At 39.3% G+C, this 15751-nt stretch overlaps 1 long non-coding RNA gene across 1 annotated transcript; it reads right to left on the reverse strand.

The window, feature by feature from the left end:
• Nucleotides 1-105: 105 nt before the first annotated feature.
• On the reverse strand, nucleotides 106-7387 carry LOC125648711 (uncharacterized). The gene is made up of 2 exons (XR_007360402.2): nucleotides 1003-7387; nucleotides 106-411 (listed from the first exon to the last, which is right to left on the reverse strand). It is a non-coding gene; the product is annotated as an uncharacterized LOC125648711 (long non-coding RNA).
• Nucleotides 7388-15751: the final 8364 nt, after the last annotated feature.

Genomic DNA, 15751 nt, shown 5'->3' on the forward strand with positions numbered 1-15751 from the left:
AGGTTATATATTACATGTGCTCTCCTATCCCGTTGATTCAGTACTGTGTAAGGAAATAGGCTATTGAGTATATATTTAAAACAAAGAATAAGAAAAAATAACACATTTCATTCATATTTTATTCAACATATATACACAAGTTGAAGACAATGGCTGATATGCATATAGTGACTGCTGGTTATTAGCTGGTATGCAGTGAAGGGGAGCTGAAAAAGAGTAAGAAGTTCATTTTAGCCAGGTGAGAATATTTTGGCAATGTTATAGGTAGTGTGACTGAAATAAACCAGTGTTAAGGAATGTCCAGTAATGGCATGACATCATGAGAGGTTGGCATACAGACATTCACATGATTAATGATGAAACTGAAGACCTCAAGTGAAAGGAATGGAAAATTATCCAGTTCCCATATACCTGAAAAAGAGGAGGGATACCACTATATTGATAATGATAATAATAATGATTGGTTTTATATAGCGCCTTATCCAGGGTATGCTGCTCAAAGCGCTTTACAATAATCAATGTACATTATTACTCCGGCAGACCTTATATCAATCTAGAACTTTCTCAGCCTCCTAGGAAGCATACAGTGCAAGCTGCCATTACAAACGCTAGAGCACTAACATTCTAACAATATCTTTCACTGTCTATAGCCAGGTACCCCTTTTACACTTGGGTGGAGTGAGGAAATTCATGTAAAGTGCCTTTCCCAAGGACACAACGTCAGCCCTGCCGCGGCCAGGACTCGAACCCACGACCTTTCGGTCGAGAGTTTGATGGCATAACCACTAGGCCACCGACGCCATTTGAGCACCCATATTGATAATAGATTACTGTCAATTTGAGATCCAAAGATGTAAAAAAATATATATGCAGAAATGATAGTTCATATCTTTGTTAAAAATATCATTCACAGCACATACATGTATATTTCTTGATCTACTTTAGAAATATATTAAAACTCTGAATATATGAGTTTTCATGACTTTTCTCAATAAAACTTACCATATTTATTGTGCATGTAATACATTGTAGTCATGGGAGCTTACTGGCATTCAAGGTTCTGACATCAATCTGAAAAATATGCACATTTTATCACAAGAGTCATTTGAGCAATTAACATGTATCATGTATATAACAGAGTTAAACAACAGCATCTCTCTTCAAAGAAGGAATGAATGCCAAATTATACAGCGCGCATCCTTTAACTGGCACCGAATTACAAATTTTTATAACAGAAACTGACTATAAATTCTTAAAGCACCCATACTTAAAAAGGAATAAAATTGAAATAGCACCATTCTTCAAACAGGAACTAAATTCCAAATGCCACAGCACCCATCTTTTAACAAGTACTAAATTACACAACACCCATGGTGTAACAGGTATTGAGTAGCAGATTATATAGCTCCCATCTTTTAACAGTTAATAACATTACACAACGCCCTTCTTCAAACAGGGCAGAGTACCGAATTATACAGAACTCATCCTGTAACAGTTGCTAAATTACACAACATGCTTCTGCTAACAAGGACTGACCATTAAATTCTACAATACGCATCCTCGAACAGGTATACTCTAAAAACAGTACCTTTTTCAAAGAGGACATGAATACCAAATTTCAAAGCACTCATCCTTTAACATGTACCAAATTAGGTAGCACCGTTTCTCTAGGAGAGACTGACTATAAAATTGCACAGCAGTAGTGTAAAAGTGAGGGTTCTGGGCCAGATACTTTACTATGGGCTCCTCATGGCTCCTCTGAGGAGCCAATGACGTCATCCATAACCATAGCAACACACACAATAAGATATTGATAACGGCAACAAAGAGGGTGGGAAATCCCATGACGTCACAATTGGACGGGCATCAAGACAATGAGGCACATGTAGAAACAATAGATCTATTGTTCTCCCTATTGTTCTCGAGAATAAAAGAAAGGATCATATGACAACCTTGAAGGGATTGATGAATCGAAGATCACTGGGAGTGATTGACATCTCAATAGATTAAAGATGAAAAAGGGGGTCCTATTTCATTGATTGAATAGATTGATGGTAATAAATTCTATTGGAAATTCCATGTCATCATACCTGTGGGGAACGATAAGAATAATGGATGAGGAATCCACCAGGGCGTCCCGTAAATGTAAACAATTGAGGTCAAGATTGAGAACACACTTAGGAGATTTAAATGTAACTTAGTCATCCGAAACATTATACAGGTAGAAACATGTTTGAATCGAATGAGTAAACACGAGTCTTTTAAACCCTCAATGCAGTTAGTTTTACAAGAGAGGATAATACAAAGGCTCATTCACACATATTCCTATCCAGAGTTTCCTGTACAATTTTCCCCTAGTCATTCAATAGGTTATTGAACGGAAGAATACACAGCACGAGACATTAAGATTCATTGACAGTCTGATAAATAATGTCACGGGTAGTAAGATAAACAAGAACATTTAATTGTATCATCCCATCGAACATTTTAATTTATTACTGCAAAGGAACACATAATAAAAATCATAAAGTATCAAGTATTTGATGTCATGATATGCAAACTCAAGGAAGAGAACATAGATGTAATATTCTAATAGAAAATAACCTTTCATCTCTGATCCATTGATATGGATCCGTGTCATATTACTCCCATGTAATCTCCGATCCATTGAGCACGAGAGATCAGTGTCAGTTATTCCCTTCGGTCCTTAAGTAGGTCAAGGTTGTCATAAGACCCTTTCTATTATTCTCAAGAACAATAAATCCCTTTGTTTACCCCCCCCCTATAATTTCTATGACGTCACCATTCTTTTATTTACCATCCCTTAAGTTCAACAAAGAGACCACTGGATAGGTTAGATAATGACTATTCAAGTGATATTGCTATGCATTAGCAGAAATCAATAAATATCTATAAATAAATGATTTAGAATTTCCAATTGGACAATTGCTTATCTTAATGGTGACGTGATAAGTAGCCAATCAGGAATGTTTTTTTTTTTTTAGATATCTCCATGGACATTTTTTCTGGTATAAATTGACGATAAACACATTAAATAACGACACGAATATTCGGTTTTTCTCACATTTATTTTTTTCATACAAATTTACAAAAATAAATGTCATGTACAATCAATTATATGCTTTCACATCATCTGCATTGACCCATGAATTAAACTTTGAAGGCCAATGTAACCATTTTACAAGGTATTACTTATTAAGGCCGCGACCTCTAGATCTTAATATTTTTTTCCACTTTGAATTCGTCATTTTCACGAACGTCCACTTTTTGGAGTTCCGCTTGGTAAAATGTTCCTTTGATCTCTTCGTTTAGATAGTCTTTGAGTCTGTATATGGGTAATCCTCTTCTTAACCGTCTCTCTGATACCACGAAAATTGGTTGTATTCACGTGAAAATATGTTTCTAAGATGACTGATGCGCACACGATCTCCCACTTTGAATCTGAAGGGTTTCCTCGGTCGTTTTGTTTTTGTTTGTATGGGTGTCTTCTTGGGCCAATACATCCTCCACCATACATCCGTCTCCTTCGCTATGGTCACTTTATCGGGAGGCATGCCGATCGTTCTGTGATACGTTGCGTTATAGTTGGCGGCAAAGTCTTGTAGGTGATCCACATAGCGATAGGATTGCTGGTAGGTGAACATGCCCGTGATCACCATCATCTGGTATCGAGGTCAAGTCCAAGCTGTGGATGTCTTCTGCGGGCAGCCATTCAAAGTCGTGAGTGGGCAGCGACTGACTCATGGTCCATCCATATAGGTTGTTGGCATCCAGGTAGACGATGTAATTCACGCTTCCACGCCCCGCCCACCGATGACAACGAACGTCACATGTTTTCAGACTCCGTCAACTTGTGTAAACAACATGGCGGACGATTTAGATCTTATACAGGATATCTTTTCAATCGCCTCGTTTACTCGTGAATTTTCACAGAAAAGTCCGTCAAAGGGTCTGACATACTTCAGAGAAGGTTTTGTTAACATAATTTCAGTGAGTAAAAACGCGGAGGAAACAGTAATTATAATATAACTTATTTGTTAGCGCTAGATGCTTTCGCTGCATTTGAAGTAAAGAATTCGAAACACCACATCGTCTAACCATCGAATAACAGGATCGGCTGTCATCGATGCTTACTGTTCGTGCACAGCTGGGTTAATTACGAAACGTTTTCCGAGTTTTGAATAATTGTTTTGTTACGGAATTGACGATGTTTGTTGTCCGATTGAAACTGAATAACTATATCATATATGCTGAGTTGACCGGTTCAATAAAATGTTTCATCTGCTTGCTTGCTTTTGCATCTTTTATTTTACTATTATTTATGATTTACTTATTTACCTATTTTTGTACATTTCTTGCAAAGATAAAGATAAATTAAGTCTTTTCATTATATGGGTTAATATTTTTCATTAGATAATCAAATGTAATTTCATAAATTTAATATATTTGGTTTGCTGAAACTGACCGAAATATCTTCAGTACCTACCAGAGGGTCACAGTTCTATAGCATAGCTTGACAATTTGAGACAGACCTCTCAATACATGTACCTGGGCAGATTAAGAGTAAAAGGTAGCTGGACATTACCTGAGCACAGGAAGCAGAGTTGACAGGTGTTAATAAGCATAGGCTGGGACCAAAGATGACCAGTGTGACTGTTATTGTTATGAAAACATCACCAACCAACCCCCTCAAATGTTTATTCAACAGTTAAAATGAAGATTAATGAAACAATACTTATAGGTAGTTCTTGTTAAACTAAGGAATTTGAACAGAAACTTTTACATCATCCCCAATTCAACAGTCATTGTATACATTATTTATTTAATATTATGACTTATAAGTATATTATAAACTGATAGTGCATGTTATGAATTACAGTATTTACCCAGGGACCTATATACTAACTAGTTAGTATATAGTTTCCTGATTTACCATAATGGTCAAAATGAATAACACAGACTATGACCAAATAATTTTCAATCGACCTGTATTAACCACTATTGACCGGTTTTAACCAGTATTGACCACTGGCCCGGTCAATACTCATATTGACCACTTTTTTTCCAACCCTGCACAATCAGTTAACAAAGGAGTTTGTAAAATCCACTATTCTCTGTAACAGCGACATCTGACACTGATCCAGTAAATAATTCACAAACAAATATGATAATAATAATAGCCTTTATTTATCCAGGATAACACAAATTAGTATACAGCATACATCTAGTTTCCATTGTGTCCCCTAAAGGATCACAATCCACAAGTCCCCTTTAGGTTGTAGCTGATCTGTAGTCAGAATGTATAATTTGTAACTGCAGTTTTAAAGAAGATGGTTTCTGTGATTTCCTTTCTGCACAATCAATGATAGCGATGGTTGTTGGGAAATGAGTTTTTATTCAGTTGTCATGTTGTTAATATCATTCCTATAGGGCTATATTGAAACACAACCTAACACAATATAAGGTCAATTCAGGCACAGAATACATCACTGATACACTGTGTTGAAATACAAAATCTTGATGCCAAGTCCTTGATTTCAAAATTATGTCTCAGCCTCATCAGTGTTAATAACAACTGAGATTGTTTTGTCATATTTGTTATGTCCCTCCTTTTTTACACACTGGGGAATTTGCTCAGATGTATATAAAAAAAACCTCTTAACAAAGTACAAAATGTGGCATGTCTCAAATTGATATAATATAAAAACAACCCTGGTTTATTTTTCTCTTGCTGTAGAGTACTGTTAATGTCAAAAGGGGTGGCCTGTTGGTGGGGTTAATCTTGGGCTTCCATTGATAACTGGAGTTGCAGGTGATGATTAAGTATGCTCTGTTGATTAAAGACATTTTCTGCTGTTGTTAACTGGTCTTGTAAATTCTCTGACTCGTGCTGCTGTTACAAGTATATCCAATGAATCTATAAAGAAACAACAATTTTTTTTTTAGCATTTGGAAGTAAAATATAGATGTTGAGAGGGGCCATGGAATTTTTAAAAGGTCACCTGACCTATTATATGAAAGTTCCTATGCATACATTACACCCAACAATTTATTAACTACTTATTTCAGTTTGCTCTAATTATTATGAAATCTAAATTCTAATTTAAAACCATTTACATGTATTATAAAATATATATGGACATAAATTCTATTGATATTTAAAAACTTTGACCACTGAATCAGTCTGATTACTGAAACTTTAGAACTTTATCCCCTGGTATGATCTATTGTAGGAATCATGAAAAGAAAACCTTGAATATGGCGCTCTTACAGTCATGTTATGATATACATGGCTGAGCAAGGAAAATTTAAGACACCAGACCAGAAACTGCATATATATTGGTGTAAACATTAAATGAATTGACCCTAGATATGAAAATAGTTTAGATATGGGATTCTTTTTAATAGATAATATTATAGTAAAAAAAAAAAAAAAAGTATTGTGTAGCTCTTAGCACAGGTGCTTGGGTTCATGACACCGCCCCCCCCCCCTTGAATAACCTAGCTACACGAATTGTTATATCCAGTGGGGGTAATTTTTTAAAAAGAGCTATTTTGGGGTATGCAAGACATTGTTGACATGCATTAGTGAGATTTTCAACAAGAAATAGTTTAAATCAAGTCGTGCAAGTTATTCGGGAGAAGGGGGGGGGGGGTCTTAAACCCAAGCACCTGTAGCTCTTAGTACATTCATACACATGACATGGGCATGTATTATTATCAGTCCCTGATTTAACTATTACTATTATCTAATACATAAGTGTCTGCTAAGACTAACTTACTTTGTGTGCCGGTCCATTCTGCTCTTACTGTGGGGCCTACCGCACGCCTTTATCCAACGTAAACATTAATCTTTTTGTGATTTTGGCTTTGGAAATAGGATAAACACCACTTTTAATATCCTTTCTGGGTAACGTGAATCACTGTTGCATTTCCCCGACGCACAAAATTCCACCAATTTTATGAGAACTCGAAGTTAATTAGGCTAAAACATTTGTACCTCAAAACCTCCGTCATCACAAGTTTTGACGGAGGTAATGGCGGACAATTCTTCTGCGATTCTGATTGGCTGTGCGGAGATGATAACCGCACCTCCCCTGACGACAGTGGAAGCGTGAATTGAATGCTTTGTCGGGGTCATAATCATCCAGGTAAGAGTTGTTAGCCTTGGCATGTCGTTTGGCGATTGTGGAAATATCACCCAGCAACCCCTTTTCGACAGACAAGTGGATGTTGGGATCGGTCAAAAGCTCCAGTTCCACGCCTGTCATCTATAAAGCAGCCTGCCACGCAAGACCCGGAGAGGTGTAGAAATGGGCGGGGTCTAATCCGTAGATCTCCATGCATATATTCCGAAAATTTTCGAATACATCTGCCAACAAGTGAACGTCCATCTCCATGTACAGATCGTGGTATTGACCCAAAATGCTCGATGTTGAAGGCATTCAACACGGTCACTGCATGGTGATAATCGTCCTCCGAAATGTCCTTTTCTTCTAAATCGTTGTAGAAAGCTTGTTGTGGTGGAAGTGAGCTTTCTCGAAATTTAGCAAACGAATCTATGTATCCGTATGGATAAACCATTTTCCGGTTGAGTAACTGGGGTTTCGATTGTTCATTTCCGGGGTGAGCCTCTGACACGTAGGACTGGAGGTGATGAAATTTGATCAAACCTTCCTTGACCAGATTGGTCGAAAGCTTGTCCAGAGACGCCGATAAAAACTGGAAGGTATCCACGAAGACTAACTTTCCCAGCGAAAACGAAATGTACTTTTCGTGGTTCTGGGGGATGCAGCTCACTTTTTTATTCTTTATTTTTCCAATAGATTGCATGAGGATATGGGCATCGTAGTCCCGTAAATTATGAAAAAACGGGAATTCGCTCACGCAACTGATAGCTCAGGTTATATACATTGTGAGCAGCACCCCGGATCTTTCCGGTGAGATGGCAGTGATCCAGGACCGTGTCAACTCCTAATTCCCCTCTACAGATACTGCAATGTGTCGCCTCCTGATATGCGTGAAAATCTTGGTCACTCATGTCCATCGGTTTTGGATTTCTAACGACTCCAATAAGTCTTTCTTCTAGCTCAACCATGTGATCGATAAAGACCTTGACGGTGTCGGGACCTCTATAGGTCATGTGGTTTTCCGTGAGGTCCTCATTCAAGCCTACGAGCTTGTAGGTAAAGCCCGAGGGAATATGTCGAGCCAGTTTGATGGTCGATGATCTTTCGGGATCAGGCTGACAACCGTGTATATTGTCTAAAATACACTCGAAATCGGCGTATACCACAAAGGGAACTCTCAGTTGTTTCCAGAGGTTTGTGTACTTTAGCCATCTGTCTTCTTCGGAAGGCATTTCCGTTCTCTGGGCTCCGTGGATTCGGCAGTATGGAAGATGTTGATGTAACAGTTGTTCTCTAGTAAACCCATCCAAGCAGTAATGACAGTAATGATACTGATTGCTATGCTTGATTTGGTCTCCCAGCAGCCGATTGAAAAGTTTGATCCAACAGTAATGGTGGTTTTCTCCCTTTGAAATAGCAAGCAGATTCACACGGAAAGTTCCGGGGTGCTGCTCACAATGTATATAACTGAGCTATCAGTTGCGTGAGCGAATTCCCGTTTTTTCATAATTTACGGGGCTACGATGCCTATATCCTCATGCAAGCTATTGGAAAAATGAAGAATAAAAAAGTGAGCTGCATCCCCCAGAACCACAAAAAGCACATTTCGTTTTCGCTGGGAAAGTTAGTCTTCGTGGATACCTTCCAGTTTTTATCGGCGTCTCTGGACAAGCTTTCGACCAATCTGGCCAAGGAAGGTTTGATCAAATTTCATCACCTCCAGTCCTACGTGTCAGAGGCTCACCCCGGAAATGAACAATCGAAACTCCAGTTACTCAACCGGAAAATGGTTTATCCATACGGATACATACGGATACATGGATTCGTTTGCTAAATTTCGAGAAAGCTCACTTCCACCACAACAAGCTTTCTACAACGATTTAGAAGAAAAGGACATTTCGGAGGACGATTATCACCATGCAATGACCGTGTTGAATGCCTTCAACATCGAGCATTTTGGGTCAATACCACGATCTGTACATTTGTTGGCAGATGTATTCGAAAATTTTCGGAATTTATGCATGGATTAGACCCCGCCCATTTCTACACCTCTCCGGGTCTTGCGTGGCAGGCTGCTTTATAGATGACGGGCGTGGAATTGGAGCTTTTGACCGATCCCGACGTGCACTTGTTTGTCGAAAAGGGGTTGCGGGGTGGTATTTCCACAATAACCAAAACGACATGGCAAGGCTAACAACTCTTACCTGGATTATTATGACCCCGACAAAGCATCCAATTACATCGTCAACTTGGATGCCAACAACCTATATGGATGGACCATGAGTCAGTCGCTGCCCACTCACGATTTTGAATGGCTACCCGCAGAAGACCTCCACAGCTTTGACTTGACCTCAATACCAGATGATGGTGATCACGGGTATGTTCTAGAAGTGGACTTGGAATATCCGCAACATCTCCATGATCACCACAACGACTACCCGTTAGCTCCCGAGTCTTTCGAAATCCAGCCAGAAATGCTCTCTACCCACCAGCAGTCATTACTGGCTGATCTTGGCATGAAAACTACCGGCTGCAGAAAACTCGTGCCCAACCTCTACGACAAGAAGAATTACTTGGTACATTACCGAAATCTTCAAATGTATCTTTCGCTGGGTCTACAATTGACCAAACTCCACAGATTCCTCAAATTCCAACGAAGTCCGTGGTTGAAGCCGTACATAGATTTCAATACCGGTATGAGGAAGGAAGCCAAAAACGATTTTCAAAAGTACTTTTACAAGCTCATGAACAATTCCGTGTTTGGAAAAACGATGGAAAATGGAGAAAGAGAGTGGACATTCAATTGGTGCACCACGAAAAAAGGTTTTTCAAGCTGAAAAAGAAACCAGGTTTCAAAGTATTTCAGTCGTTTAAAATATTCAACGAAGACCTGGCTGCCATCGAACTCGAGAAACAGAAACTGGTGTTGAATCGACCCATCTACGTCGGATTTTCCATTCTCGATCTGTCGAAGACGCTCATGTACGACTTTCATTACAACTACATGAAAACCAAGTATGGTTCGAAAGCACAACTCTTTTTCACAGACACGGATTCTCTCTGTTACGATGTCACCACGGACGATCTCTATCGCGACTTGAAAGACGACAAAGATTCATTCGACTTCAGCTCATACCCTAAACAACATCCTCTGTATGATGCGACCAACAAGAAAGTAATCGGAAAAATGAAAGACGAGACGGAATCTGTTCCAGTCAAGGAGTTCGTGGGTTTAAGATCGAAAATGTACAGCTTCATCCATGGTGACATGGAAAAACGCAGCGCGAAAGGCGTTTCCAAAGCTGCCATTCGCTCCAAATTATGCCACGACCTGTACAAGCAGTGCCTATTCAATCGGGAGACGCAAATGGAGTCCATGACACTGTTCCGGTCAGACAAACACGAGATATATACACTGTGAAGTTGAATAAAACCACATTATCCGCCTATGACGACAAGCGATTCATCCTCGAGGACGGAATACAAACTTTTGCACATGGCCACTGGCGGTGTCAAAAACTATAACGTGCTACTTTATGTTATAGTCTTGTATCATGCAATGTATTGTATTGTGAAAGTAGTTATATATCGATGTATTCGTGATAAAATGGACACTATTATGTATTTTTTGCTGTATTGTATATCAGATATTGTGAAATGAATTTTTTGTATTAAAATGATGAAAACAACTTTTTTTGTCATTTTTTATTGAGGAGTGTCACGGGGTAAAAGATGAAAATAACGAACATTACTTTCGGGATACATTCCCCGTCGACCGGTGACTTTCTTTCAGACAAGGGTCACATAGAAATCGTGAAGCCCTCCGGGGGCGCCGCCGCGGATCCTTACGATTTCCGGATCCCTGGTACCCGGAGTCGGAAGGATCAGGTGACTGATGATTCCGGAGTCGGAAGGTTCCGGGAATTTGATTGGTTCCAGTGTACCAATCACCGACGAGATCACGTCTACAAAAGGAGAAATATCGGCCACTTTTAACATTATGCGAGAGGACGCCAAAGTATAAACATGTATACTTGCAATTGGTGCTCGAGTGCTTACGTCTGGCCTGATAGTTTGAAAAGGCACGTGAAATATAAACATGGGAAGGAGGAATGCGGAGGGCAACGGCGACAACAAGAACAGCAACAAGGACAACAACAACAACCTTCAATGTCGCCACAGCACCAAGAGTTTGTGTTTCAACACCCATTTACGGCTAATGTATCGGGACCCACTTGTTCCGGCAAGACGTATTTTGTGAAAACATTGCTGCAGCCTTGTATGACCAAGGTTTCCCCTCCACCACAAAGAATCCTATGGCTCTATAAGAGATGGCAACCTCTCTACGACATTATCAAAGCTACCGTGTGTCCTCCAGTGGGGTTTATCTGAAGCATTCCATTAGATCTGGAGCAAGATTCTTTCGTTCACCCTGGAACGAGGAATCTCGTCATTCTCGACGATCTCATGTCGACAGCAGCCAAAGATTCCAGAATCAACGAATTATTTACGGAGGGCAGCCACCACAGAAATATGTCGGTCATGGCTATCAATCAAAATCTGTACTATAATAAAGATCCCACCCAGAGAAGAAATTGCCACTACCTGGTCCTGTTTAATAACCCCGTGGATAGACAGCAAGTCATGACCTTGGCACGACAGATGTATCCCGACAATACCCAGTACCTATTGAGACACTTCAAAGAAGCCACCTCCAAACCTTATGGATACCTGTTGGTCGATTTGAAACCAACTACACCCGAACATCTGCGCCTGCGCATTGACGTCTTGAATCCTATAAAACCGCAAGAGAGAACGACTGTGCCACATTCTCCGAGAGATATCCCTACCGATCGGACGCACCACGAGCTAGTTCCTTTGAGTCGGATTTTCAATACACGACACCCGATTTCGAAGATATGCCTTCCTGTGACGACTGTGGTCTAGTTTTTGAAAACATGCACGACCTCCAAAGACACGTGAAAAGATGGTTCCCGGAAAATGGGAAAAGGAAAGATGACGTCGAAATGGAGGATCGGTCCAATTTGAGAAGAGGGAAGATGAAGATGACCGGGAACATGACGTCTTTAATGTTCTCATGGATATATCCAGAGAGAAGAACGAAACAGAATGGAACCAGAAGTATGACAAATACATTAAAGAGGAATTAACTCGAGAAAAGGCAAGAGAGAAGACCGAAGAAAAGATGAAGTCAAAAGACTTGCAAACGTTTGTCAACAGCTATGCCGACCTCATCCAATACATTCTACAGTTAAAGCATGGTTCCATTCATGCCACCATCATGGATGATGTAGCAGATTTTCAGTCTAGAGGCTACAGTGAACACAAATCCATTAGAATGGCCCTGAATAAAAACCGTCATCTCCTCGACGAAATGTGGGACGACAAAATGGAATCCAACGATGGAGACAGCGAAATGGAGGAAGAAACATACGATAGCGATGAATCCGAAGAAGCTTAAACGACTTTTTGAGAGACTGTTCCTAATTCTCATGTCTGATGAGATATTGATTATGTGTCATAGTTTTGTTGGAATAAAAATTGAAAAGGAAAACATGTGTTGTTGTATTTAAGATCACGTGATCAAGAGTTATATAGTGAAGTGAAATACATGTAGGCTTCATTTCGATGGTGTCAGTCAAAGAAGAAGCATGTCTTGGGAGGACTATCTCAATAAAATGTATTACAATCCTGTTAATGCCGGAAGTTTTTCGGGGCCGGACAAACTGTATCGATATGTTCGCAAACAAGGAAAATACGTCCTGAGCAAATATAAGATCAGGAAATTGTTGCAGAGACAGGAAGCTTACAGTTTACAAAGAGGAGTCCGAAGAGATTTCAAGAGAAACAGAGTCATCGCCTTCGGTATTGATGACCAGTGGGATACGGATCTCATGGATATGTCGAAATACGTCAAACAAAACGATGGAGTTGCCTTCATCCTCGTTGTTATTGATATATTCTTCAAGTTTCTGTGGATGCGCCCTCTAAAGGACAAGAAAGGCCAAAGTGTCACTTCAGCCTTTGAAAACATTCTTCGGGAATGTCGACGTCCAACCCGAATTCGTACCGACAAGAGACAGGGATTCCGAGCCCGAGTCTTCAATGCATTTTTGAACACCCAAAATATTGAGCACTTGTACGCTCAGAACACGGATATCAAGGTTAATTATGCAGAAAGGGTGATCAAAACAATCAAGGCTAAACTATATCGATATATCACCAACCAACAATCCTATCGTTATGTGGATCACCTACAAGACTTTGCCGCCAACTATAACACAACGTATCACAGAACGATCGGCATGCCTCCCGATAAAGTGACCAGAGCGAAGGAGACGGATGTATGGTGGAGGATGTATTGGCCCAAGAAGACACCCATACAAACAAAAACAAAACGACCGAGGAAACCCTTCAGATTCAAAGTGGGAGATCGTGTGCGTATCAGTCATCTTAGAAACATATTTTCACGTGAATACAACCAATTTTCGTGGTATCAGAGAGACGGTTAAGAGGAGGATTACCCATATACAGACTCAAAGACTATCTAAACGAAGAGATCAAAGGAACATTTTACCAAGCGGAACTCCAAAAAGTGGACGTTCGTGAAAATGACGAATTCAAAGTGGAAAAAATATTAAGATCTAGAGGTCGCGGCCTTAATAAGCAATACCTTGTAAAATGGTTACATTAGCCTTCAAAGTTTAATTCATGGGTCAATGCAGATGATGTGAAAGCATATAATTGATTGTACATGACATTTATTTTTGTAAATTTGTATGAAAAAAAATAAATGTGAGAAAAACCGAATATTCGTGTCGTTATTGAACGTGTTTATCGTCAATTTATACCAGAAAAAAATGTCCATGGAGATATCTAAAAAACAACATTCCTGATTGGCTACTTATCACGTCACCATTAAGATAAGCAATTGTCCAATTGGAAATTCTAAATCATTTATTTATAGATATTTATTGATTTCTGCTAATGCATAGCAATATCACTTGAATAGTCATTGTCTAACTTATCCAGTGGTCTCTTTGTTGAACTTAAGGGATGGTAAATAAAAGAATGGTGACGTCATAGAAATTATAGGGGGGGGGGGAAACAAAGGGATTTATTGTTCTTGAGAATAATAGAAAGGGTCTTATGACAACCTTGACCTACTTAAGGACCGAAGGGAATAACTGACACTGATCTCTCGTGCTCAATGGAACGGAGATTACATGGGAGTAATATGACACGGATCCATATCAATGGATCAGAGATGAAAGGTTATTTTCTATTAGAATATTACACCTATGTTCTCTTCCTTGAGTTTGCATGTCATGACATCAAATACTTGATACTTTATGATTTTTATTATGTGTTCCTTTGCAGCAATAAATTAAAATGTTCGATGGGATAATACAATTAAATGTTCTTGTTTATCTTATTACCCGTGACATTATTTATCAGACTGTCAATGAATCTTAATGTCTCGTGCTGTGTATTCTTCCGTTCAATAACCTATTGAATGACTAGGGGAAAATTGTACAGGAAACTCTGGATAGGAATATGTGTGAATGAGCCTTTGTATTATCCTCTCTTGTAAAACTAACTGCATTGAGGGTTTAAAAGACTCGTGTTTACTCATTCGATTCAAACATGTTTCTACCTGTATAATGTTTCGGATGACTAAGTTACATTTAAATCTCCTAAGTGTGTTCTCAATCTTGACCTCAATTGTTTACATTTACGGGACGCCCTGGTGGATTCCTCATCCATTATTCTTATCGTTCCCCACAGGTATGATGACATGGAATTTCCTATAGAATTTATTACCATCAATCTATTCAATCAATGAAATAGGACCCCCTTTTTCATCTTTAATCTATTGAGATGTCAATCACTCCCAGTGATCTTCGATTCATCAATCCCTTCAAGGTTGTCATATGATCCTTTCTTTTATTCTCGAGAACAATAGGGAGAACAATAGATCTATTGTTTCTACATGCGCCTCATTGTCTTGATGCCCGTCCAATTGTGACGTCATGGGATTTCCCACCCTCTTTGTTGCCGTTATCAATATCTTATTGTGTGTGTTGCTATGGTTATGGATGACGTCATTGGCTCCTCAGAGGAGCCATGAGGAGCCCATAGTAAAGTATCTGGCCCAGAATCCTCACTTTTACACTACTCACAGCATCCATCCTGTATAAAATATGAACACGAATTTTCTTCACACAGGGACTGAATATCAAATTCTAAAGTTCCCATCCATTAATAAAATTACACAGCAACCTATATCTAACAGAAACTGAATACCATTGAATAAAAGGTATAAAATTATACCCATCTTCAAACAGGGAATGAGTACCAAAATATATAGCTCCAATACTTTAACAGGTACCAACTTACAGAGCACCCTTCTTTAAACAGGGACTGGCTATGAAACTGTACAGCACCCATACTTTAACGCTATCCTAATTATACAACACCCATTGTCAAACAGGTACTAACAATCAAATTATACATTACCCATCGATTAACAAGTACCAAATTACACAGCACCAATCCTGTACCGGGTATTGTATGCC

This window comes from Ostrea edulis, chromosome 1 (assembly GCF_947568905.1).
Source record: "Ostrea edulis chromosome 1, xbOstEdul1.1, whole genome shotgun sequence".
NCBI lineage: Eukaryota > Metazoa > Mollusca > Bivalvia > Ostreida > Ostreidae > Ostrea > Ostrea edulis.